General features: G+C 36.8%; 1 long non-coding RNA gene across 1 annotated transcript in view; it reads right to left on the reverse strand.

Moving 5' to 3' along the window:
• The window catches only part of LOC127498962 (uncharacterized), a 425,088-nt gene that overhangs the window by 111,341 nt on the left and 286,947 nt on the right, over positions 1-26,800 (reverse strand). The window lies entirely within an intron of this gene.

Here is a 26,800-nt window from a genome sequence, read left to right on the forward strand (position 1 = left end):
ATCAATATCAACTTTGCTTCTCTTTAGTAGAAAAATTTAAGAATAAAAAAATCTTTCATTATTCTGTTCCTGAAACCAGTACAGTAATTATCTTAACATGTTGAAGGAAAATCACAGTGGTGTTTTGAGATTCTTTTGGTTAAAAATAAACTCTTTTGCACCAAAATCTTTTATCCACTTAGTGTTTATTGGTATGATTATCTTTAAAGATTTAATAAGGCTCTGTTCAACTAACATTAATAAAGGTTCATTTAAATAGATGATTTATTTAATATTTGATCATAATACATTAGCTATGTGTTTTTAAATGTTAAAAATGTATTGCTGTACTGTTAAAAAGTTTGAGGTCTGTAGATTTTTTTTTTTTTTTTGAAAGAAATAAAAACTTGATTAGCAAGGATGCTTTAAATTGATCAAAAGTGACAGTAAAGACGTATAATGTTAAAAAAAAAAAACATTTCTGTTTCAAAATCATTGCTGTTATTAACTTTATATTCAACAAAGAATCCTGATTTTTTTTAAAAACGGTTTATCAAGGTTTCAACAAAAACATTAAGCAGCAAATCTGTTTGATAAGAAATGTTGCTTGAGCGGCAAATTGGCTTAGAATGATTTCTGAAGGATCATGCGACTCTGAAGACTGTCAGCTTTGCAATCACAGGAATAAATTACATGTAAAAATATATTAAAATAGAAAATAGTTCTTTTAAATTGTAATATTTCACAATTTTACTTTTTTTTTTTTTTACTGTTTTTTTATCAAATAAATGCAGCCTTGGTGAGAATAAGTGGTGAGACTTCTTTCAAAAACATTTAAAAATGTTACAGACACCAAACTCTTTAATAGAAATGTATGTAGAAATTAACATTAACCAGAAATGAGTTCATGATACCCATTGCCTAATAGATAGGTCCATCGATAAACAACAAGAGTGTAGTTCTTAGCTGTCAATCAAACAAACATTTTACCTGTTTCGTTCTAGTATATTTAGGGGATAGTCATAAAAGATGAAGTGTTGTCTTGTGGTGTTAAGCAGTGCCCCTAGGCTTCAAATCTTCAAATTAATGTTCTTTCTATCCCAGATACTTATAATGATCAACAACTGACATTCTACTGCAGAGCAAATCCATGAAAGCATTAATAATACAGTTTGTTTTCAGATAAACTCAACATGACTATTGATTTTTAGAATCCTCTTGGTGTGTGCTTAGTCAAAATTTCAGTCAAAAAGTCTTGCTGCTTCTTTCCACTAATGAACATAACTGATCAGCAGCTCTGAACACATCGGCCGTAATTTTTTTGACAAGCTGGTTTGCGCTCCTCTCTTTGTCGCCAAACATTACATTTATATTCACACTCTTGCAGGTTTCTCAGTATGTTGCAGGGATAACACGACTATTTACACCCCATTCTCCAAAGTCAAGCAAAATAAAAAGGTCACGGAATTGCCCATTGTCCCTGAGGCTACATGAACACACCGGATTTCAAGTACTCAAGCCCTTGAGTTGTTTGTCAGGTGAACAGACTGGCAGTGCCCTCTCCGTCCCTCCTGCCAGCTGTGTCAATAAGATCTAGGACACCATGCGGATGCCATGACTGACCCTGCAAGGGCAGGAGGCATTAAAAACATGTTGTGTCAAAAGTTATACACTTCAACACACACAGCAACACCATAAATCTGCTAAACTATAAAAAATAGTGATGAGGTTGACTGTGTATCTCTATAGTAAGAACATTTCTTGGAAGACTTAAAAGATTTATACACACTGTATCATTTGTGGTTTCACTGACATATTTGTCCATGTCTGAGTGATTCTTTTTTATCTCAGGCTTTTAAATCATATAAGGATGTATTGAAAAGTGTCCATGCACCCATGAAATACTAAAAGCCCTGAACAAAATGCAGACAACATTTTTACGCTATGCATAATTTGTGAGAAGATGCCGCTTCACAGCATGTTTCTGAAATGTTTGCCTCAACTTCTAACTTAATATGATCTAAAAAGTTAAAACCTGTCATATTTACATTTGATCAAAAGGCCTCATTTGGTTGGCTTTGCTAAAAGCATGCTAATATTGTAGCTTACTGCAGATCGATATATTGACGTGAGAAACAGGAGCGGCATTTGTGATGTGAACTATAATGAACAAATTCTCAACCAACGGATTTCATTGTCCATTCAGGGTTTTTTTTTTACATGCACTTGTTCCAAATACAAAAATAAGAAAGCTAACTTCATCGGAAACAGATAACAGATATTACTTAGGGTGCAATACTTACTACCACCCTTCCACAATATATATGTATATGTGTGTGTATATATATATATATATATATATATATATATATATATATATACACAACCCGAATTCCGGAAAAGTTGGAACGTTTTTTAAATTTGAATAAAATGAAAACTAAAAGACTTTCCCACTCTTGCCTGATATAGGTTTCCAGCTGCTAAAGAGTTTGTGGTCGTCTTTGACGTATTTTTCGTTTAATAATGCACCAAATGTTCTTTATAGGTGAAAGATCTGGACTGCAGGCAGGCCAATTCAGCACCTGGACTCTTCTACGACGAAGCCATGCTGTTGTAATAGCTGCAGTATGTGGTTTTGCATTGTCCTGCTGAAATACACAAGGCCTTCCCTGAAATAGACATCATCTGGAAACCTTTATATACCTTTCAGCATTCATAGTGCCTTCCAAAACATGCAAGCTGCCCATACCGTATGCACTTATGCACCCCCATACCATCAGAGATGCTGGCTTTTGAACTGAATCCTAATAACACCCTGGAAGGTCTCCCTCCTCTTTAGCCCGGAGGGGACACGTCCGTGATTTTCAACAAGAATGTCAAATTTGGACTCGTCTGACCATAGAACACTTTTCCATGGAAACAGTCCATTTTAAATGAGCCTTGGCCCACAGAACACGATGGCGCTTCTGGACCATGTTCACATTTGGCTTCCTTTTTGCAAGATAGAGCTTTAGTTGGCATCTGCAGATGGCACAGCGGATTGTGTTTACCGACAGTGGTTTCTGGAAGTATTCCAGTCATGCCAATGAGTGATGCAGTGTCGTCTAAGGGCCCGAAGACCACGGGCAAAAGGTCTTCGGCCTTGCCCCTTACGCACAGAGATTTCTCCAGTTTCTCTGAATCTTTTGATGATGTTATGCACTGTAGATGATAAGATTTGCAAAGCCTTTGCAATTTGACGTAGAGCAACATTGTTTTTAAAGTATTCCACAACCTTTTTACGCACTCTTTCACAGCTCTGTCCATCTTCTGAGAGACTCTGCCTCTCTAAGACATCCCTTTTATAGCTAATCATGTTACAGACCTGATATCAATTTACTTTAGTTGCTAGATGTTCTCCCAGCTGAATGTTTTCAAAATTTCTTGCTTTTTCAGCCATTTGCTGCCCCCGTGCCAACTTTTTTGAGACCTGTAGCAGGCATCAAATTTGAAATGAGCTCATTTAGTGGATAAAAGTGTAAAATTTCTCAGTTTAAACATTTATGTTATCTATGTTCTATTGTGAATAACATTTTGGCTCATGTGCTTTAAAAGTCTTTTAGCTTTCATTTTATTCAAATTTAAAAAAACGTCCCAACATTTCCGGAATTCGGGTTTGTGTGTGTGTGTGTGTGTGTGTGTGTGTGTGTGTACACAATAAATATATACAATATATAATTGAGCCTTATGACATACAAATAGTGGTTAATTTCTATCATATGAGAAAGATTAAAAATATATGGATGGATGGACTCATGTTCATAAACATGTACAAAAAGACAAGAGCAAGGCAACTGTTTTGAATGTTAATTATATCTATCTCAATTGAATTATGAAAGCTTTGGGTCCAAGGCTCAACAGCGAATAGAAGATAATTGCTCTGAAGACACTTTCAGATTGAGAATGCCTTTGCATCATTAACACATTAATAAAAAGACTGCAAATGTTTTATTAATATCCCATTTTTCTGAAGAAATGATTGGCAGTTTTGTGGTCTGGGAAAAAAAAAATCTTTGGTAATTTAATAAGCAGTGCGGCTCTTATATGTAAAACCTTGAGTCCTAATTATAACAGCAAAGTATGAATACAACACAGCGGCCAAAGATGATACTAATGCTTTTGAGTCTTGTTAATATGGAGCCATTAGTCATATAAATGAGTGCAAGACAAGCTGCAGAAATGGGGGAAAAACACAGTGCTCCCCTCACACAAATCATTCAGGATTCAGTATCGGTACATCTCTTCCTGAAAAACATCCAACCAAGACAAAAGGATAAAAAGAAACCGCACATAAGTAAACAAGTCAAGATGAAAAATATTTTACACCTGATTTTGGCGAACCTCAGACTTCCACCCGTGACACAGCAGGCTTCAGTAGTGCAGACGGCAAATGACAAGCCCCTTGCCTTATCTACTGTAGCACACAAACTAGCACCCTAACCTTGAGAAGTCATTTTGCTAGATCAATATTTGCCAGGCGGAGAGATTGAGAGGCAGGCGGAATACTGCGGCTTAGAAGAGATGGAGGGAATATCAATGCCCACAGGTGAGAGGTGGAGAAAGCAAGAAATATGGCGGCTGTCAGATCACATTTTTTTAAAACTCCAAGTTTCAAGTGCTGCTGGAATATCTTGCAAGTGTGTGTTTTGTAAACCGCAAATACATTTTTAGAGGCATTATTTAAAGCAGTTGCACTGGTCAGCATGCAACTGATACACAGTCCATGAACACAATACACAATACAGAAGTGTTTGTTATTTAATGTGTAGAACAAACAATGCTAGAGACTTGTGAAGTTTCTCAGCTTTTTTTTTTTTTTTTTTTTTTGCTCAGTCCAATTCAACTATTCACTAAACCAGAGATTCTCAGTATCAGATTCTGACCAAAGGACAATTTAATCTGGACAGAGACTAAGTGATTGTGTAAGCATATGTATCGAAGCTTGGTGTGAATGGCCTTTTAAACTACTAGCTGTTAGCGTATTAAATGTCTAACAGTATCATACAAAAACAAGAAAAAGCCAGTGATTTCTCTCCCTTTCTGTTATTAACTGTTGGCATATGACAACCAATCAGAGCAGTGTAATGGCATCACTATGACAACACTCTCCGGACTTAACGTAGTGATGTTGACACATCTCAGGTAGCTAATTTGTTCTGCCAAGTGCCGTTAGCAAAATAAGTGTCGGAAAAGCTACGACAATGGCCTCTTCCAAATTGTCAGATCTGAAGAAAAGGAAGGTTGGCAGTGAAAACTGTGTGTTTAAATATGTCTGGACAGACATTATGCATTTATTCTCCCCAACGGAAGGAGCAAACCTCGTTCCTAAAATGAGACAGTGTTGGTTGTTAAAAGTGGTAACATTAAGTGTCACTATGAATGAAAGCACAAGTATTTTGAGTGGAATTACTAACAGAACACAGAGGTAATAAAATAAAACGTACCCAGAATCATATCGAGTATCAAGTCGTATTACAGACGTGTGGAGTCTGTGGACCTTCAGCTTGGGGTCATTCGCATGTCCCCAGGGTCCTATGTGGGAAAAGACTGAAAGCAGAGCAGACATCTTGATTGAAATTTTGTTACATGAGTGCCAGCTCACGTGGAAGTAAAGGAAATGAGATAGCTAGCAGATGGGAGTGCAAAGAAAGATATACAAAATAATGAGAGATATATATAGTTCAGTAATGAAACTCTAGATGGCACAGGCTGATGGGACCCATCCTTAACGCAAGCTGATGATAATTACAGCATTACAAGCTGATTGGTCTATGTCACTTCAGCATATCGGCATACTGTATGTATTGGCAGTATCAAGTTCCTGCACCAGCAATAATCTACAGCAGCAGCAATTCAGCAGGAGCGTAGTAGATCTATTCCGCCAAGACCAAATACATTAACATTGTCATATCCAGTATTCGGACGTGCCTTGTTGCTTTCCTAGCTCTGTATGCTGCTTGAGGAAGCAGCATTTTCCAGCTTTTGGAAGCAGCCTATGGCATTAAAGCGACACATCTGACACTGGTTAGTCATGTGACAGTGACAAAATGTGGATTTAGTAAGAATTTCATTTACTCTAGGCCTATAGGACATACATTTTTAACTATAGCAAAGTAAGTTTCAGTCCAAATGAAGTGTAACCAGACAGACCTATTAAGCCTGGAATACACCAAGCCAACGGTCGGCCGTCGGGCAGTTTTTGTTAGTCGGCCAACTAAGTTTTCTCGGTGTGTTCCGCACCGTCGGCTGAAGTTGGTCCTTGTCTGCTTTTTTTTTCGGCCGATTCAACATGTTGATTTGGCATCGGAGCTCGTCGGTCAGTCGGGCCATCTGATCATTACGATTGGCTGTTCAGCTACTGCCACCTGCTGGTACGGAAAGGTATTTCATCTTACGCGGGCGCAGAACGGATGTGCTACTTGGCCGTCGGGTGTCGAGCATCGGTTTGGTGTGTCAGGGCAACTTTGGACCCAGACGCTGCCGATGTGAGCCAACCCCGCAGTCTGCTTTCGTCGCCACTAGTTCGTCAGCGTCGGCTTGGTGTGTTCCGGGCTTTATACCAAATTTCAAAAACCTTCTTGCTTTAAATCATAGTTTGTAATGTTTGGTTCATGGCTTATAATTGTTAAACAAATACTTTTTAAAAAATCCCTATGGGAAAATGAAAGGCAAAATATGTATAGAACCAAGGTATTCTATTACACAGCTCTCTGGAAAACTCAATTCTGATTGGCCAGTCTCACCATCCAGCAGTCTAATATAATTGCTCAGGGGACTTCAGTATTAATATTGCTGTATTACTGTAATATAATTGCTGCAAAAAAAAAAGACAATTATGCCTTGTAAACTGCATTCACAACATATTTTACAGTTAGCACATTTGCTTAATTCTTTTTGTGAATGCAGACAGCATGCAAATTGTGCAAATTGCACAATTTGAAAAAACATCTTTTTGAATAACATAAATACACACCATACATTATAATTCAAATAATGCATAAAAATATGAATATTGTTATTTTCCCCAGGGCTTCTTGCAATCTACGTGTAATGTACTGCAGGTCTGCGCAATCAAATGTAAAATAAATGTTTGAAAAATAAAACAGAACAATCCCATTTTTGTGTGTGTTTTGGGATTAAAATGCAGCTCTAAATGCAACTTCACTTATTAAGATCTTGTTCTAGCTAAACAAATAGAGCACTCGACTGCATCACCTCTCTAGGCCACCTAGCATGAGTCAAACGAATGAGACGCGTCTTTCCTGCTGTGGCTCAGGAGCTCAGAGATTTATCACGGGCGATGAGTGTGCAGACAGCCGTTAGCGTGTACCTGTGCTGAGCCGGATTAGCTGTATGATAAACAGCCACTCCCCATTTAATAAATAATCCATGAGAAACACTGCATTGAGTGAAAGCAATGAAACTTTTATGCTCTGAAATATGAAATGTGAAGCCTTCGGAAAAACAAGACAGCACCAGACACCTACAGAATTTCAACTCTCTCTCTCTCTCTCTCTCTCTCTCTCTCTCTCTCTCTCTCTCTCTCTATCTGTCTCACCTCATCACATCACCATGCTGAAAACATGTGATTAACATTTTAAATAAATCTCATTTGTCTTTTGCACTTTGCAAAGATAAATTAAAAATCACTAACCAGAAAAGTTTTTAGAATATAATTTGCTCTGACTGTGACTGCTATTGCTTGCAAACCTCTGGTAACACAGTCTACTGCTGTGCTGTTTTTGGTCTTCTCTTCCTTCCGGAGTTGACTGACAATTACAAACACACCATACTATATCAGTTGATCCTAATAACAGTGCACTAATCCATGTGACGTCACTGTGTTTTATCGCCGCCATAGAGTACCTCAGGGATGACGTGTTTTTGTAGGCCAACCCGGAAGTTAACGGCGCACGGGTTCCCTCGATCAAAAGCCAATGCGTTTTTCCTATAGACTTTTGGAAAATCGCAAAAAATAAGCTCTGTGTTTAACAAAGGGTTATGACACTTACACGTTTTGTCTATCAAGATAATCTTTACAAGTTAACACAACATTTATACATTTTGAAGCCTAAATAAAGTCGTCAGATATAAAAAGCTAACAGTAGGCTATAAACGGACTACAGCACACCATGGTCACGGATCAACGTCACCACCACCAAGCTTCTTCAAACTTAATTTAGAAAACAACTTTATTTAAAAACATGCTCGCTGATTATGATCTGCGCTGTGTAAGAATACTTATCCACTTTTTCAAGAAAAAGGCTGTCCAAATGTCCTGTTTGTCAAGATGACGTCTAAAGTCCTCGCCAAAGGAAGTAGTCCCTTTTAGCAATTTGTTAGCAACCGCCGTTTTTAAGACACAATAAAGGTTTAAAAAAATCACAAGTGGGTTATAACTGGTGTGTTTTATGTCATAGATCAAAACGTGAAAATATTTAGAGGCTTTGTTAACCACAGACCTTATTTCAGGCGATTTAGAAAAAGCCCATTGACTTCGGGGCGATGGAACCGGATGTCCTAAAATACTAACTCACTTCCGGGTTTTGCCTACAAATACACGTCATCCCTGAGGTACTTTATTTTTGTGTCCGGTCACAGCTGCGCGACCTGTTTCAGTCTATGGTCACAGCAGCTACAGCTAGAGGAAGATCAACGAAACACTCTCAGAAAGTTCACAACAAGGTTACAATATGCCTGGGATATGTGGTGCTGTTAGCTGTATTAACAGTCATCAGAGAAACCCCGAACTACAATTTTATTCGATCCCAAAAGAGTTAGATTGGCGGAATTGTTGGCTTCAATCAGAAGGGACCACACCACTGGCAGCCAAACAGCAATGCACAACATTAATAACTAGTGGGACTGTCATTTACATAACATTATAATGAGAACACTATTGTAATAAAACGTTGTGAATTCTCTGTGTTGTTGTTTCAGTATATTGTTGTGGGAAGAGCGCGTCTACAGGAGTTAAACATTCTGATTAGCACATAACTTAGTTCAAGCTTCACTTGTGCATTCGCATGATTTTGTGCAGATAAAAGTCATAATATTACATTTATGTAGCTTATAAATATCTGATTAATCTCATATAGGATGCGTTTCATTGAGGTTAATAACCTGCAGAGCTTTATTGTACTGATTCAGTACAATACTGATGATCATCTTCCTCTCAAACAGCAATGCACAATATTAATAACTATGATTGGGGCTGTCTTATTCATAACATTATAATTGTATACACTATTGTAATAAAACATTGGGAATTCTTTGGGCTTAGTTGCTGTGTTTTGGCGTGTTGTTACAGGAAGAACGTATCCACAACAGGAGCTACATTATTCTGACTACGTTACTTATGCCGCGTTCCAGGCAACCCGTGTTTTTCCCAACCTTCTACCCGTGAAAGTGCACTGGAACAGCAGTCAAACCCGTGACTTCCCACCTGTGAACTCGTACTAGATCGATGTACTCCCAGTTACGGGTTCTGACGTCACATAGCCCGCGAAACAACAATGGCAGCCCCTACGGATGCGGTGTTTATGCAAGTGTACGGTAAAATAACGTAAAATACAAGGTATAACAACTTCTCTTGCCTTAGGCGCCGTTTTCCTCCTCCGTTTCCCTCAAATAAGCAAGGAGTAAGCACCTTTGGCGATAGAAATAATTGTTAATGAGCATAAGCCCCGTACGGTCCGCCATGCTGGTTTGTTTATACTCAGGCAGTTTGGCTTGACTTGCCTGGAACGCTACAAAGTCGTGAGTCGTGATTTGAAGTCGTGACTTACGGGCTCAAAAACCTGCCTGGAACGCAGCATTAGTTCAAGTTCATCTGTGCGTGATTTTGTGCAAATAGCCTAGTTGTAATATTTTTATTTTTATATCTTAATTATCTTATATAGGATGTGTTCCATTGAGTTAATTAACCTTCTAGCTTCAGTTTATGGGTGTTCATTCTCTTCAGCTTCAGTGTGCGTATGCAGCTCTAACAGCAACGATGATATTTCAAACAGTCATTAAAGATGTTTACTATTACTGTAGTATTAAAAATGTTTCTTTTTTTTTTTTAAAAACATTAATGCATTATTTTTAATAACAAGCACTTGTATTGTTCTCGTATTATTTTCATCAACATATGGTTTGATTAAAATCATTTCCTTAGTTCCAATTATTTATTCCACCATGGCACATGCATTTTGTTTCTTTATTGTCTAAATAATGTTATCAAATGACTTGTTTGCATTTTGGTATTTTATGTTATTTTATTTACAGTGTTTATAACACTGTACTCACATGAACTGATTTAAATATGTTTTTAGTACATTAATGGATCTTGAGAGAGGAAATGTCATTGCTGGCTATGCAGGTATCACTGAGCCATCGGATTTTAATAAAAATATCTTAATTTGCGTTCCAAAGATTAACGAAGGTCTTACAGGTGTGGAACGACATGAGGGCGAGTAATAAATGACATTATTTTCATTTTTGGGTGAACTAACCCTTTAAAAACAGCAAACGAGCAGATTAAATCAGTAGCTTAGATAGGTCTTGTCAGTAATGTTTCCCATACTAGGCTTATAGCAAAGGGTCAGCTGGCATTGTTAGTCAACATTAGTCAACATCAAACATCGTCCAAAGAAAACCTGGTGTGATATGTTTAGGGTAATGTTTGGCACTGATGGCTGTGCAGTTAAAATGTGTCTTCTGAGCTCCTTGTTTACTGTTGAATCTGTCTGTAGTCAAACATAAAAGGCATACTTGAATAAAGCTTTACCTTCCATGACCCTTTGATACTGAATTCCGACTCATTAGTTCCTATGCGTGGATGTCTGCCTCTGTCTGAGAGATTAAAAGCACCACAGCTGTTGTGATGGGCTCTTCAGTCTCTGAACTGGGGCTTCTGATTGCTCCATTTTCACTTAACACACTGCCAGATCATCCATCCATCCATCTATCCATCTATCTATCTATCTATCTATCTTTCTAATCATTGTTAATTTATATCATATCTCTCATTCTGTCCTGTATGTAGCATAAAGGCATTGATGTCTTTGTATCTGACACATACTTCAGCGGGCTCAGGGGGTATTCAACACAGAGTGTGCAACCTTACACACACACACACACACACACACACACACACACACACACACACCCTCATGCTCTCATACTGTCATACATCCCTTGAAAGTTGCATCAGCACCTCGTTGGCACGCAAGAGCTGGCAACAAAGCAGAAGTAAGACATTGTGATGTAAAATAAACCCCTGCTGTCCCCTAAAACTCAAAACTGTGAGTCCTCTTAAAGGACTCCATGCCTCTGAACAGTCAGCGCATCTAGAATGTTTTTCTCCCTTTATTAGAATACAGGGGAAAGATGTAACTCAGAACAAAATTAAGGAGTGATTTATTCCTCATTAAAAAAGTTTTACATATAAATAAATGAATATTGCTTTTGAAAATATGCGTATAAAATGCATGATGTATACTCACATGAGACGAAGACTCAAGTCAGAACCTAGTTTTGTTTGTGCCATGCCAATTGCTTTCTCTACATCTACAAAAACGCATCGGATTCTTGAAACAATGGTGTTGATTTATGTGACTGACAAATGTTTGGGAACCAAAGAAGATCTCATTTATTGTGACTATTTGGAAACATTGCTGAATGAATTTAATGTTCTACTGTGAGCTTTCAGTGCAATACCAGTGTATTTCATCAATTTTATTTTCATGACCAGACTCAGACAGCACAGTTCACTGGCTATCTAATGCATTTTGCATACAAAACTGCAAAGTATGTTGTCAATCTGATGAAATATTCATTGGATTTGCTGTTGTCCAGAAGAGAGACATCAAATCTTTGAAAGATATTCAGTTTTGTTTGACGCACTTGTAGCAAGTTCACTAGATATCCACAAGCAGAACTGAAGTCTATGTTGCACTGTATTAGTTTCTGCAGTTTAGTTTGTTTTTTTCTGTACAACTGTCCCTCTATTATGAGCTGTCACAAACAGCTATTTTTTAGTGTTATATAGCTGTTTGTGAATGTAAAAAAAAAAGTCTGCAAAGTTTTAAAGATCAAAGTGCATGATAAATGGAGTTATTGTCTCCCAAAAGAAAGAACCAATTCTGAACTGCCTGAAACGAGTCGTCAGTAATTCCAGTCTTACTTCTTGCACAAACCTACACAGGTTTGTAACAAATTTGCATAATGCTAGCCATTGGTCTTCATTGGCTGTCCGCGAGCAATGTCTACTTTGACCCGCCCTCAAACACTGTAGTTGTAGCTGAAACCTAGAATGGTTCGGTTTGTGTTGTTGAGAAGACGCTGTTTTCTACACTGCAAGAGCAAGTCTACTTTGCATGCTCTTCCAAAGCATGAGGACTTTGGCTTCAACTGATATGGTAAAACCGAAGCCATCGTAACTGTTCATATCACTGTGTGCCAAGTGCTGAGAAGGTGACATTCAGCGTAATGAGTGTTTCGTTTCTGACAAAGGCTGTAAGCAGTAGACAAGAGCAGGCTCTCAGAAAGGCTGGGGTTTAGAGAGACCCTGACCATTTTAAGACACTGTGGGAAAAGATGTGATTCTGCTGTGTATATTATGTGAAAATTAAAGTGTTTTTTGACCTTGGATGCATGTAAACCTAAGAGAACTCCAAAACAAAAAAAAAAAAAAATAGCAACCTTTAAAATAGCACTTTAAATTATTACTATTGTTACAGTATAATCAGTTTCAGATAAACTCACCCACATGATCTATATACAATATAATATAATCAATATAAGCTGTGGACCAGACCTAATGCCATTCACTCAAATGTCTGTCTGCGCATGACAAGATCAAGATGAACATCTCACTGTCTCCTTTTAATTTTCAGTGGTGATATAAATTAAGAGTGACTAATAGGCAGCTAATGTAATCAGAATATTGAATTAAACACAAATTAATCTAATAAAGCTCCTAAGGAGAATGGAAACGTAATGCCACAAGCATGATATGTTCTGTGTTTTCATTCATCTTGTCCATGTTTATGTCAGATATCAGTGAATCTCATCCTAATAGGCTTTTACATTTTTAAATCTATGTGATCATTATAGATTTCTCATTGCAGAGTCACTCTCAGATCAAGAGAGGGATCATATTACTGTATTTTGGCAGTAAATGTCAGTTTGTATAACAGTGGGTTTGAGTGAGGAGCGTGAGGAGTCTCTGGTCGTCTGCAGGGTCTTTCTGTGTTGTGACAGTTTCACTGTTCTCAAAAAGCTTTTATAGGCCAGACTAAACAGCTGCAGTCTGGCCTATAAAAGCTTTGCGAGAACAGACAACTGTCACAATGTTGAAATTCTCTAAGATGTGGCCACACGTCAGGACAAACACACTCTATTAGCTTTAGTCTTTCAGGCATAAACTGTAAGACTAATTCCCTAACAAGCTTCTTAAGTCAAACTCTTTCAAGTTTACATAAGCTCTATAACTGGTCCAAGCAGATCATTAGCTGGTTGAACACATTAGCCACATGTTTTAAAATATTTGGTCAGGTAACCTAGAAAATGTGCTTCATGTAGTAACATCTACAGCATAATAATATTTAACACAATAACATTTAGCAGCATAACTGAATCAGCCTACACTGATTTTTAAGGGTCACATCTGGTAGAAATACTGTTTTAAAGTTATTATGCAGTTCTGTTTACGGTGTAGTTTGATCAGCTTGGACCAGTTTGGACCAGCTGGAAACTAGTAAACATGTATTGTGTTGTAAACATGGTAAATAAAAATGGTATGTTTCCTTTTACAACATCAGTGTTGTGGTTTACGCACTACAAGTAACTTGAGTTACATAATCAAGTTACTTTTTTCAAGTAGCTAATGAAGTAATGCATTACTTTTAAATTTAGAACAAAATATCTGTTACTTTTGACTTTTTTGACATTTATTTACTGTCTGACAGCTCTCCTGTCCTGTTATTGTAGCTTAAATGTGAACATGCATTACTCACCTCACTTCCACAAAAACAGATTCAGTATTCCTTAAAATGAAAAAAAAAAAAAAAAAAAAAAAAATGAAATGCAAACCTGCAATAATTAATGTGTTAAATTACACAAATACTTAAACGTGGGATACTCTGTATCTAATCTCACTTTATTTTCTTCTGCAGTCCTGAATGGCAGCAAACTGAAAGGTTTGTCTGAGCTGGGCCCAGCCCTGATGAGAAAAATTTAAGCAAAAGTAATGTTACTTCAAAAGTACATAAAAACTGTTTCATAAAAAGTAACTCAGTAACGCAATTAGTTACTTTTTAGGGAGTAACGCAGTATTGTAATGCATTACTTTTAAAAGTAACTTTTCCCAACACTGCACAACTTCATATGAGAAGGCTCATTTTCCCCAATTAAATCTTAATTTGAGAAATCAGGACTGCTGAACTAAAAGTTCACTTTCAGATTTAAATCCTTGCTTTACAGAAACAGATGACTCGCAAGCCTACTTTTTATTTAATGTGGGTTGTACTAGTCCTTAGTTCCAGTGAATGAAATCCTTCCTTCTGATGGTGTTCAGTGATACACAAAATCACCTCTAAGGTGGGAGACCAATAAAACTGTGGGTATGGCTATGTGCTCTGCAGACCTTGTCAGAGTAATTGGTTTCTTTGTGCAGGGTGAATGCTCTGTAAATGTGGCCCAGCATTAAGAAGCCTCTCTTTATTGTCACAGGAAGCTAACAAATCAGCCAGTGGTTTCCTAAACAGAGACTTTGAGATATAGGTGGAAATCTTGTCTATTTCACAGGATAGACTATAAACAAGCTTCTGTTGTGTAGACTGCATTCAAGATCATGACTTTTTGACCGCATACCCCAGAATCCATTTTCTTTTGTCTTTTCCTACATTTTATATATTTTTTAATATCTCTGAAAATGAAAGAATATGTACTGTATGTGAACTTTTAAAAGCTTGTCTTGGTAAGATGTTTAATGTTTTTGAAAGTCTCTTATACTCACCACGGCTGCATTTATTTAATCAAAAATAATACAGTAATAATGTGAAATATTATTACAATCTAAAATACCAGTTTTCTATTTTATTAATATATATTACAATTTTATTTATTCCTGTGACGGCAGAATTTTCAGCAGACATTACTTAAGTCTTCATTGTCACATGACCCTTCAGAAATCATTCTAATATGCTGATTTGGTGCTTAAAAACATTTCTTATTATTATCAGTGTTGAAAACAGCTGTGCTATGTTTTTTGTTGTGGAAACCAATTAGTTTTCAGGTTTCTTTTATGAATAGAAAGTTTAAAAAGAACAGCATTTATTTGAAATCAAAAACTTGTAACATTCTAATTATTAATCTTTGGGAGTAAAAATGTAAAAATGTGGATCTGTCAACAGGCTTCTGATATACTGAAAGAAAACGACCTTTTCATTTTCCTTTACTGTCTTGTGATTCTAAATAAAGAAGCAATGTGACATACTAATGTCCCTAAAGCACTCTGCCATTAAGGTGAAGCCTGATATAGAAAATGGAGACAAATGGCAAGTTTCACAGAGATAAGAATTGAGTTTTCATTTCTCATAATAAGCAGCCCCACCTCTAAGCCACCCCCTTCCCCTACCATGATTTCCATGGTAATCAATGGTGCAAACAGTGATTGGCTGGTTGAGAGTGACAGCTGAGCATGTCCTTGAGGACTGATTTGCATAGAGGGATTTAGGCAGAGGTAATTGATAGAAATGAAGCCTCAATAAGCAGTTAATGGTGTGGTGCTGGTGTGTTTTACCCCCTCAGAGAGACGGAGGGCGACGGAGAGAGCACCTGCTAATCTACTGATAGATAGATAACTGCAGTCCATGAAGAAGAGCAAATACCTTTGACATGAATGGGGAGGCTAACACATACAGTAGCTCTTTCCAGGTACAGTCCCATGAGGGATGTGCTCAGAGCTCTGCACCATGAACAAATCCAACCAAGACCACATAATGGGACATTTTAATGACAATATGCTTCAAGGTCACCCTCTATACCTGCCCCTGCACTTGGCCTTTTCACTCCCTTGACTTGAATTTATGCTCATGTACTCCTTTTCCTTTGTTATATAATTGAACTATATAAAGGCCAGACACGTACTGTAAGAGAACTTACGCCAGCACCACAACCCTTTTCATTGATTGAGTTGGCAGGAAGGTTGAGTAATGCAGGAAGTTGAGAATTGTTTTTCTAGTTAGACCTCCTATAGGTTTTAAATTAATATAGGAATATTAAAATGAAAAAAGTATCTTTGTAAGCCAGGTGCCGCTGAGAATGTCTGTGAAAGTAAGATTAATGAGACCGGAACTAGAGTTTGCATGTTCTGTAAACACCTTTCAAATATCTAACGCATATAATTTTTTACAACACCTACCCTAATGTTCAAAGTTAAGGGCCAGTATGATGTTTTTTAAAGAAATTAATAATTATTTAGCAAGGATTCATTTAATTAATCAAAATTGTTTCTTGAGCACCAAATAAGCATATTTCTGAAGGATCATGTGACACTGAAGGCTGGAGTAATGATGCTGAAAATTCAGCTTTGCATCACAGGAATAAATTACATTTCAGTCATGACAGCTCTCTGGAGATTTTTAGCATGGTAATGGATATGACAATGTTAATGTATTTGGTCTTGGCAAAATACATCTGCTACACCGCTGCTGCAGAGCAAGAACAGAAACTTGCTACTGCTAATACATGCCTCAATACGCTGCTGTGAGCATGTAAGACACACTGCTTCAGCACAGGTAGCATATATAGAATTACTTGTAACAGATCTATACAGGTGGAGCTGGGAAAGGTGGAGGGTTTCAGTGGGACTCTGTAGCACACTACAAACTGCTATAGTGAATGCTAAGGCCGGTTTCACACCGCACGCGTCAGCAGAGCGTAAGCAGCGTGTATTTTTTTCGGCACCCATGTTAACAGATGAGAGCATTTAGTTATTACACAAACAGCTATAGGCTCTGCTCTAGCATACCCAAATCAAACCCGAGTTTGCTGGCTTTTTTCGCCGAGTTTGCTGTGTTGTAAACGTGCACGCAGCAGATGATGTAAAACACAAAGCTTACCTCATTCATGTCCAGCAATGGATAACACAAGGCTTTTATTTATTTATTTTTATTTATTTTACGTTTATATGCGAATGTTGTACACCTCCCCATGTTAACAAACTTTCAAGACTATCAAGTTTATAAATGACCAACTTGTAAAAACTAATTTATAGCTGTCTTTGTAAAGAAATGCTCACTTTATATGCTGCTTGGAGCCGCTGCTGTGACGCTGTACAAACGCTTCCAGTGTTTATACTCGCGTGTCTCAGCAGCTGCAGTTCACGCTCACGCGCCGCTGATGCTTGCGGTGTAACCAACTATTTAAATGTTGAGCAGCAAGCTCATTGGCTGCAGATACAACATGCACCAATCAGCTTGTGCCATTTAGTTAATAATGTAAATATCATCAGGTTGCCTTAAAGACCCATCAGATTCAGCCTGCGCCATCTAGAGTTTCATGACAGAACTTGGTATTTTTATGTCACAATATTACTGTTTTTACAGTATTTTTGATCAAATGAATGTAGTGTTGGTGAGCATAAGAGACTTCTTTTAAAAACATTATAAAAATCTTACTGACCTCAAACTTCAGAACATTAGTGTAAGTAGGAAGTACTGCTACTTCAGTGTATATCATGTTAATAATAAGTTTTGAGTTTGAAGACATTTTTATTACTTTCTATGACAATTTTGGCACCATGTAGGGTTGCCAATAACATCCAAAGTAAAATCTGGGTAAAAACTAACACCAGCACAAAGCCATAGTTTTTCACACCAATGGACCCCAATTTTATAATCTTGCCTATATGGTCACACACACACACACACACACACACAATAAAATGGTGCAGGAACAAAATTAAACCTTTGAATCAAAAAGGTTTTGAATATATGAATATTTACCATTTATACAGTAATTAAACACCTGTAAGACAATTGAGACATGGTTCGGTAACTTTTGATTCTTGGAAAATATTAAACAGGCTTTAGCATAATTAGAATAGAACTCCAATCTCTGTGGTAGCATACGCTCTTAATCCTGCCTCTCGAATTGATTATTTTACTTCCACTGTGAAAACAGAGCACATGAAAGCTAGAAAACCCTTCAGGGAATCCTACACACAGTCACTACACATAACACAGATGGCTGGGGAAATCTCTCTGGATCTGTCAAGGACAGGGGAGGTTCTAAAATAAATTCTTTTGGAGGGGAAAATGCCCCATTGCTGTGGTACTACTATCAAAAGGGTTGGGATGGGTAAAACAGGGTTCTAGAACACAGTGCTTAGCTGTCTCCCTCCAGAAATGCCCCAACGGCTGACAATGTCTGTGTGAATGTGTGTGCTTCTGTCTGTCACATTAGATTACAGAGTATTTGTTTTGACTAGCACCACAGAAGACATGTTATAATCCAGGAAAGGGCAAGGAAGTATGGAAGCGTGTTTCTGTGACGGAATTTAAAAAAAAAGTAGAGATCATTTTATCTCACAAATGCAAGATTACATCTCACAATTCAGACTTTTTTTCTTAGAATTGTGTGATATAAAGTCGCAATTGCGAGAAAAAAAGTCAGAATTGTGAGGAAAAAAGTCTGAATTGCGAGATATAAATTCTGACTTTTTTTCTCGCAATTCTGACTTTTTTTTCTCACAATTGTGAGTTTATATCATGCAATTTTGAGAAAAAAGTCAGAATTGTGAGATGTAAACTGCGAGACAAAAAGTCACAATTGTGAGATAAAAGGCACAAATACCTTTTTATTTTTTATTCAGTGGTGGAAACAAGCTTCCATAAGGAAGTCATAAAATAGATCTGCCACATTCTCTTCTTTACAGTCCTGCTTGCTGTTTACCCTAGAGTTTTTTTTGTTGTTGTTGTTTTTTGTTAGTTTTTTTCAAATCTTCTACGGCAAAAAGATAATTCATCTGATGTGAAACTGATGTGGTGCAAGACATTAATGGCAAGTTAGACAATAACAGAAAGAGAGCAGAAAGAGCCTTCAATTTCCGCATTTGCTCGTATATGGTACTGATAGAGAAAGGCACAGGTTTGCTTAAAAAAAAAACCGACATAACAGACAGAAAGTGGTTTTAGAGAGCGTGGCTCACGTCAACAAAAATGATGTGTTGTGCATTCATACATAAACTTGGAGACATTTCAAATGTGTCAGTTTTCCCTGTTTTCAGTAGATTACAGGTTACCGTGCCAACTGTAATTTCAGAAGCAACATCACTGGACACCCAGGAAATAACTGTGTGTTTGAATAGACATGGACAGAATCACCAACGCAAAGGATGGGAATGTTGCTTTGTTGTTTGAGAGGGATTTTTGCAGGACACCTACTTCTCAGCCTTGGTATTTAATTTGAAATTATAAATTATAAAGGGCACTGTACAATCATTACCTTATTTCCACTTGATCTGACCCTTAAAAATTTTCATTGGGGTAACCTATTGTACCTAATGTTCAGGTTGATTCCATGTAATTAAAGGGATAGTTCACTCAAAAATGAAAGTTCTGTCATTATTTACTCACCCTCATTAAAGATGGTACAATAGGCAAGAGACTTTCATTGGACTATTGTGATTGCAGAGGAAGTCAAAACTGAATTTTTCTGCATATTCTCTCTGCATGTTTGTCTAATCAGAGACGCAGCCATGGATGCTGTTCTGTAAACAATGAAAACATGAAGAATTCACAATGTTAAGACCAAAGAAGTCAAAACGTGTGATCTTAACAAGTCAGTACTAGTTCAACTATTAGTTTTCTGATGAACCCAAACCAAAATGACTTTGATTTTAAACTCTTTTTAAAAGGTTTTTAACTTATCCAAAGCACTTTTGACCATTCAAAGCTTTGATTGTTATTTAAGGGCATGACTGTACTTGAAATTTTTCAACAAGGGAATTTGGTTAAACTAAGATCAAAGGACAGAGAAGAAAAATGCACAACACAAAAAGAGGAAATCCTTCTAAGGCCATCACCACAAAAGGGAATTTCATTTTCAAAGTGAAACCTCCCAGAGACTCAAACTTAATTACTCAATTAATCATGTACATTCTCTGTGCCACCCATTGTAGTATGATTATAATAAGCTGCAATAATTAGAGAAACTCCATGTGATGTTGGATCAAACAGTGCTGAGGCAAATCCAGGAACTAAATGATTCTAATGTCTCCAAAACATTAAAGCCAAAACATTAGTTCCATACCTGCTCACAAACAAACTACTCAAAACTACACTCAAAAAAATGTGGGGTTGTTTCAACCCATTTAGGTCAAGTATAGACAAACCAAAAATTTTAACCAACATTTGGTTTGTCCATATTTGACCCAAACATTGGTTGAAACAACCCAGCATTTCATAGAGTATAAACTAAAAAAAATATTGTGTGCAGCAATATTCAACATCAGCTCTCTCACACTGTTAATTTTGATTACAGTTTCTGATAAATGTTTAACAGTTATTTGTCCCTCAATTGCAATTTAGGCTGCATTATGACAGCTTGTTACTTTCAATCAAAATGATAACAAATAGAATTGTTTTATATTTAAAGAAATGTGGTTAAGCAATAAATGACTACTTACAGCCAAGCATAGCTTTTTATAATTAAACTTTCAAAACAAGACAGTCTGCCATTAAATGAGGCTTTGGCTGCTTCTGTTGATGTGTGAATGGTATGAAGACATGCTCTTGTCATAATTCACATGACTCATATGATTATTATTAAAAGTAACTGAACCTATTTATTATATCAGTCTTAGATGTCAACCAGTTTTCTAGAAAGGAATGCAGCAGCAGCGAAAAAAAAAAAAACCTAAGAAAGCCATCGCTATACTTATTTTAATTAAAAGTGACAGTTCAGTCCATTTGATTCAGCATTTTCCCTGTTATTCCAGTTGTTCAATTATATCTCAGAATATCTGCATCCTCAGAAGCTCTACTATATATATACACTTTTTCTTAAGCACATTTTTGTCAATCTGAGGAATTTTCTCGAAAGAAAATGCACAGATGCTCTTGATTATTCCGGCCACCATAGCAACAGGAACATCAGCAGATGTTTTTACCCGTCTCTCGCACCATTCAACAGACGCACCATTCAACATTTAGCTTTTCTTCACACTACATGGTCCTCATCTATAAAATGTTGCACAGAAACCTTCCTAAATTTGATCTTACGATCATTTCTCAGATGTGCGTACGTGTGATTCATAGAATGAACGTACACACAGAAAACAAGCGTACGCTTCTCTTTTAGATGTATAAATCGCAAATGATCTTGAACGTGCGCGCAGCTGAATGGTTTCAGTTCTCCGCATTGTCAACGACACCTAATTAATATTATTTACATATAAAAGATCAACAGTCATCGTCCAAATCCTTGGCGAGCTGCAAGAATAGCTTAGATTTCCAAAAACCTGCAGTAATCTAACAAGGAAAAGTGTGTACGTCTGCTCAGACCCTGACGTAGCGCTAAGCACTTTTCTACGTCAAAGACCGTTTTTTTTAAATATGAGTGTTGGCGTGGATTGAAGCATATGCACACTCTAAGATCAAATCTGTGCGTACGCACGCTTTATAAATGAGGCCTCATGTCCTGAAAAGTTTTTTGACAAATGTGATACACTCAGGGCTTTGTTGTCATTGTAATCTTGCCTCTTGTTTCTTGTTACATTCTTATGCAAAACTGAATTTTTCAAGGGAATTACAAAAGTCAGAGCAGCGCAGCAGGTAGGAAGCCACAATGTTCTGCAGATCAATACTGTGCTACACTTTCAGATACGTCTGCACTATCAGGATCTCACGCTGGGTGTCTGGAATAATACGATAAAGACAAATAGGAGAGGGGAATCTGTAGACAGGAAATATGAAACAAGATGAGATTGAAACCAAATAGATCCGCCTTTGATGTGTAGCCGAATAATAATCACCAGAATTTGTGGAAACAGAGAGGTACTTACAACTGATATGGAAAGCATTTTATGTTTTTAAAGTGATCTATAAAATCTATTATTATTATTATTATTATTATTTCAGTGGATACTAACGTTGTTTAGGTGCGCTTGCACTCCCAGCTGATGAACTTCACACAGGCTGTTTATATGTCAAAATAATTGAAGACATGCAAAATATAAGTAAAACAAGTCACTCTCTACTACTATAAAACCAGTTCAGTGTACAAGAGTGGACCTATAATATGGATGTGTTTTAAAAGCAGGAATAGACAGATATTTCTGTGTCCTGCCCACATTTACTCTGGCATATGACAAAAACATTTGAAAAGCTGTTAAAGCACTTATTTCAAAAACATTTTTTGCCACTTTTAAAATATTTGTCTTTAACTTGTATTTCAGTAAGTGGCCTTTCAAAAACAGATTTAAAAGTAAGGATTCTAAAGAATGAAATGGTTTAGCAATTTCGAAGCTTGCATTATAACTCACCTCCATGGCGTAAAATGATTGAATTGGAGCACATTAAAACTGAAGGTCTTTTTGCTGTTTGTTTCAAAGAACCCATTACATACTAGTAATTCAAACATCCTTGAGTCTTTTTGCAGTCTTGTAAACTGTTTTATTTGAGAAATGTAGCATTTGGAGAAGCACAGTAATAGGCTTTTTACAAGATTGATCAGACATTTTATAAGGCTTCTGCTATTCGGTTATTGTTACATTGTAAGATTATGTTATGTATTCAAATACACACAATCCTCCTATTATTTCTTGATAAAATGTGTAAAGTTCATATGTAATCCTTTAATGTCTGTCTACAGCAGTAAAAGTAAATTTTGGTGAGAAAAAGCTAGAAAGCCAGTGACTATGGTTTTGAGCGTATTTCAGTGACTGTTCAATTTATGTGATTATCTTTTTGATTATTTTGTTGGTGTGGACTCAAAAAAGCCGTCATCTTCCAAACATCTTACATTTTATTTATTTATTTATTTGTTTATTTATTCATTCATTTATTTATTCATTTATTGATGTGAATGTATGTATGTACCATGCATTTATTTATATTTGTATACAAGATATATTATTTAAAAAATGGTTTTACTAATTACCAGATCATCCTTGAATTGAAAGAGGTTTGATGCTTTGACACTTTGAACTGATTCAGCATGGTACTGTCACACGTAAATGACTGTAGAACGCGCACGATGAAAAAAAAGATTAGTAATACAGTCTTTAAAGAAGTAACAAACTCAGGGGACACAAACACCTTCAACACAAACAATAACCGACAAGAACAGTACAGAACATGGAGTATAAATACACATAGTAAATGAGGATACTAAACAGAAACAGCTGGATGAAGATACACTAATCAGAAACCATAGAAACAACCGAGAACTAAAACAGACAAGAAAGAAACTGAGCTAAACTGAACATACAGTAACTGTGACAGGTGATATCATTACACTGCAGGATGGAGTGTTGCAAGAGAGTGTGAAGAGAATCTTCGAGAGCTCAGTGTGAAGAATTACCTTTTAAGGATTTAGCCTCAATCTTCATGTAATGTTGTTGCCTCAACTTGCCTAAATAAAACTCCCAATTTTTATAAACACAGGCCAAAAGAAAGCATCATCCTGAATGCATGACTAGCTCCAGCAGGGAGGCTGTAGTTAGGCCATATGAAGATGGAGTGTCACGTCTTCACACTGTCCCATGATACGCCGCTGGCCTATTGGACAATTAGCAGAGCCTGAAGCCAGAAGAGAACCTTCCGTCATCACTCTCTCCTTTCATAAACAGGAGCTGATGAAGAGAGCAGCAGGGGGGTTGACTAAGTGCCATCTCACACCAGGCCTAATCTCCCCACAGATGCCTCATCTGTGTCCTCTAATGAAGACTAAACTTACTCTCAGCTGCCGCCTGATTGAGGCGAGGTGCTGCTGCCTTATAGAGGAACTCTAAAGAAATCGAGAGAGACAGGAAGGTTTAATCAATCAATAATTTTTTTTTAATATCTCAATACAATAGACTGAAATTTTGATGAGGGAGATGATGAAAGTGTTTTAATGAGTGACAAGAAAATCTTGAAAAATTCCTGTTGCATGAGACGGTTCAATCACCCACTCGTGTCCTGCAACATGGACTTCACAAAGTATTCGACTACCTATAGCAAATCATATAGCAAATGTATATATGTAGTCCAAATGCAAACCTGCAAATGGTATTAGGAACAATATATCAATTCACAGGAACTAGAGAGAGAAAACTGTCACTGCATACTGCACAAACTTTGACTACAATAAATATATTGGAAAAACGAAAAAGAAACCCATTGGTTGTTAATTGGATTTTGAGACGTGGGCGTTGCACTCAAAAATAGAGGCAGATCTAAATGTGAGCTTGCAGTCAACCGCTTCACCGCAAATTACAATGTAAAAAAATTAAATACGGATGAATGAATCATTCACAATCAGATCCATAACATGCGTTTAGAAAATAGATAGGGTGAATTTTAATTTAATGTTGACTTTAATTTACTGCAGTAGATGTCACCAGGCAGCTGTGCACAGGATGAAACAGCATTTTCAGTAAATTCGGGGGTTTCTAATATACAGATTGTATAACTTTAAATATGTATTGATATTTAGTTTTATAGTAATTTGTATTTAATTTTATTTTATTTACACAAGAATATTATGTCATCATACCATAAACCCTCAGTTAAGTGTTGTCTGAGTTTAATAACACTGCGTTTCAAAAGAAAAAATCATTTTGTGAAGTAAACTTCTACAAATGAGTATTTAGGGAGCAGTGAAATCTTTGTGAAACACAGCTGAAATCTCACCAGTGAATTTATGATCCTCTAACTTTTTAAAATTGTTTTATCTAGTTATTGTTTACAGGTTGATTTACTGAGTTTTAAGATGTTTTGTTATAATTTTCAAAGTGTTGTTCTTTTGATTGACAGTGCCTACTATTGTTTTGTTTACAAAACAAAGATAGTATTCTGATTCAGAACATGAATGCCTCAAGGTGCTTTTTTTTTTTTTTTTTTTTTTTTTTACAGATGCCTTAAGGTAGTTTTGAGAAATATCATTAAAATGATTTACACTTACATGAGATATGTCTTCTAAAGCTTTCAATGCTGGTGTCACATGACCAGCTGTGTCATCTAATTATCTAGGTGTTGCTGAAAAATAATAACAATATGTTTACTTTGCTGTAGGCAAGCAGAAATTTGAAAATACATCTAAACAAAACAAAGAAACCAAGCAAAATAATACATCCTACACACACACATATACACACCATAAGAGCTCAAGCATAGTTCAGAGTAAAGGTATATCGCACACGCTGATCTATCCACCGAACCAGCATTCACCGAATGAGTACGAGTGAAAAATAAAAACCAAACAATCAGTCCCTGCTGGAGTGATAAAACAAACCACGACAGCCTGTGGCTACCAGGCCACAGATCGAGGATAAACACCATTGCATCAAGCACAAGCACATGGCGGTCACAGCCAGCACACAGCGAGGAAAAAACTCACAGTGGTCTGGTTACAGAGCAGTGCAGTAGGCAGCAGTGTATCGGCTCAACCCACCAACAATGCAATTGAATCTAAGAATGTTATATGGATGTAAAGGAACAAAAGAATGTTATATAGATGAAAAGGAATGAGAACAAAGTATAACAATAATAATAATTTGCACAGTTTGATATGATATGAGATAAGCGATCGTTAGATTTCATCACCATTGGCAGCGCGATTTATGCTTTTTTTTGGTTGGTCAGAAGAAAAGTGGCAGATTTGTTACTTCTTCAGATGACATTTTCCGGTGAAAATTCTTATTTTGGTCATACTTCCAAGACATAGAATCTGTGATTCTGAAGTACAGTATCACCGATGTGGTGACTGACAGCAAACATTAGATTCATCCACATCTGAGAGCCGTGCCGATTCACAACCGACGTAAAAATGATAATTACGCAAATAACTGCAATTGCAGGTTTCAAACAGAGATGGCGACAAAGAGGCAAAACTTACGGACTGCAGCTTTAATAAATGTTGTAGAACTAGAAGCATTGTTTATTCTTAGTTCATACTGACTAAAGTAGTTAATGTTATCTAATGAAACCTTATTGTAAAGTGTTACCTTTAATTTATTTTAATTACCTTTTTTCTAATTAAACCTTAATAAGTAAAGGATTATCCAATCAGCCCTTTCATAACAACTGCATTTATGGTCATAGAAATGGATTTCAAGGTAAAGTCTCTCAGAAAAGACATTTTGTCCTGTACATTTCTACAATAAAAGAACCCTTTCTCTCTGCCTCTCTCCGTCCAGAACAAACCTTTCTGAGAAATCTACTCTAGCTGCCGGCTTGTTTCAAAGCCGCACACATCTATAGCAGAACTGTCCTGTGTTGTAATAGGAAATCATAATGGATGACCTGAATAAAGAAAACAGTTGATTACATGCATCAAACTTTCAAATGACCCCTCTGGTTCCATCACGCAGAAAATTGTCACAAAAAATAAGCCTTTAAAAGCAGCATGAAGCCTCTAACAGCAGAGAATAATGTCAAAGCCTTTAATTCAATCTGCCTCTAACCTAATGTGTCATTCTATACGGTATAAAGTAGGCGTGCTGGCCTGCACCCAGAGGTGGTGAAAGGACCTCTATCTGGATTCCTGTTGCTTTCAAAAACAGATGAGAACATTGGAAAGG

The sequence above is a fragment of the Ctenopharyngodon idella genome, chromosome 17, assembly GCF_019924925.1.
Source record: "Ctenopharyngodon idella isolate HZGC_01 chromosome 17, HZGC01, whole genome shotgun sequence".
Classification (NCBI taxonomy): domain Eukaryota; kingdom Metazoa; phylum Chordata; class Actinopteri; order Cypriniformes; family Xenocyprididae; genus Ctenopharyngodon; species Ctenopharyngodon idella.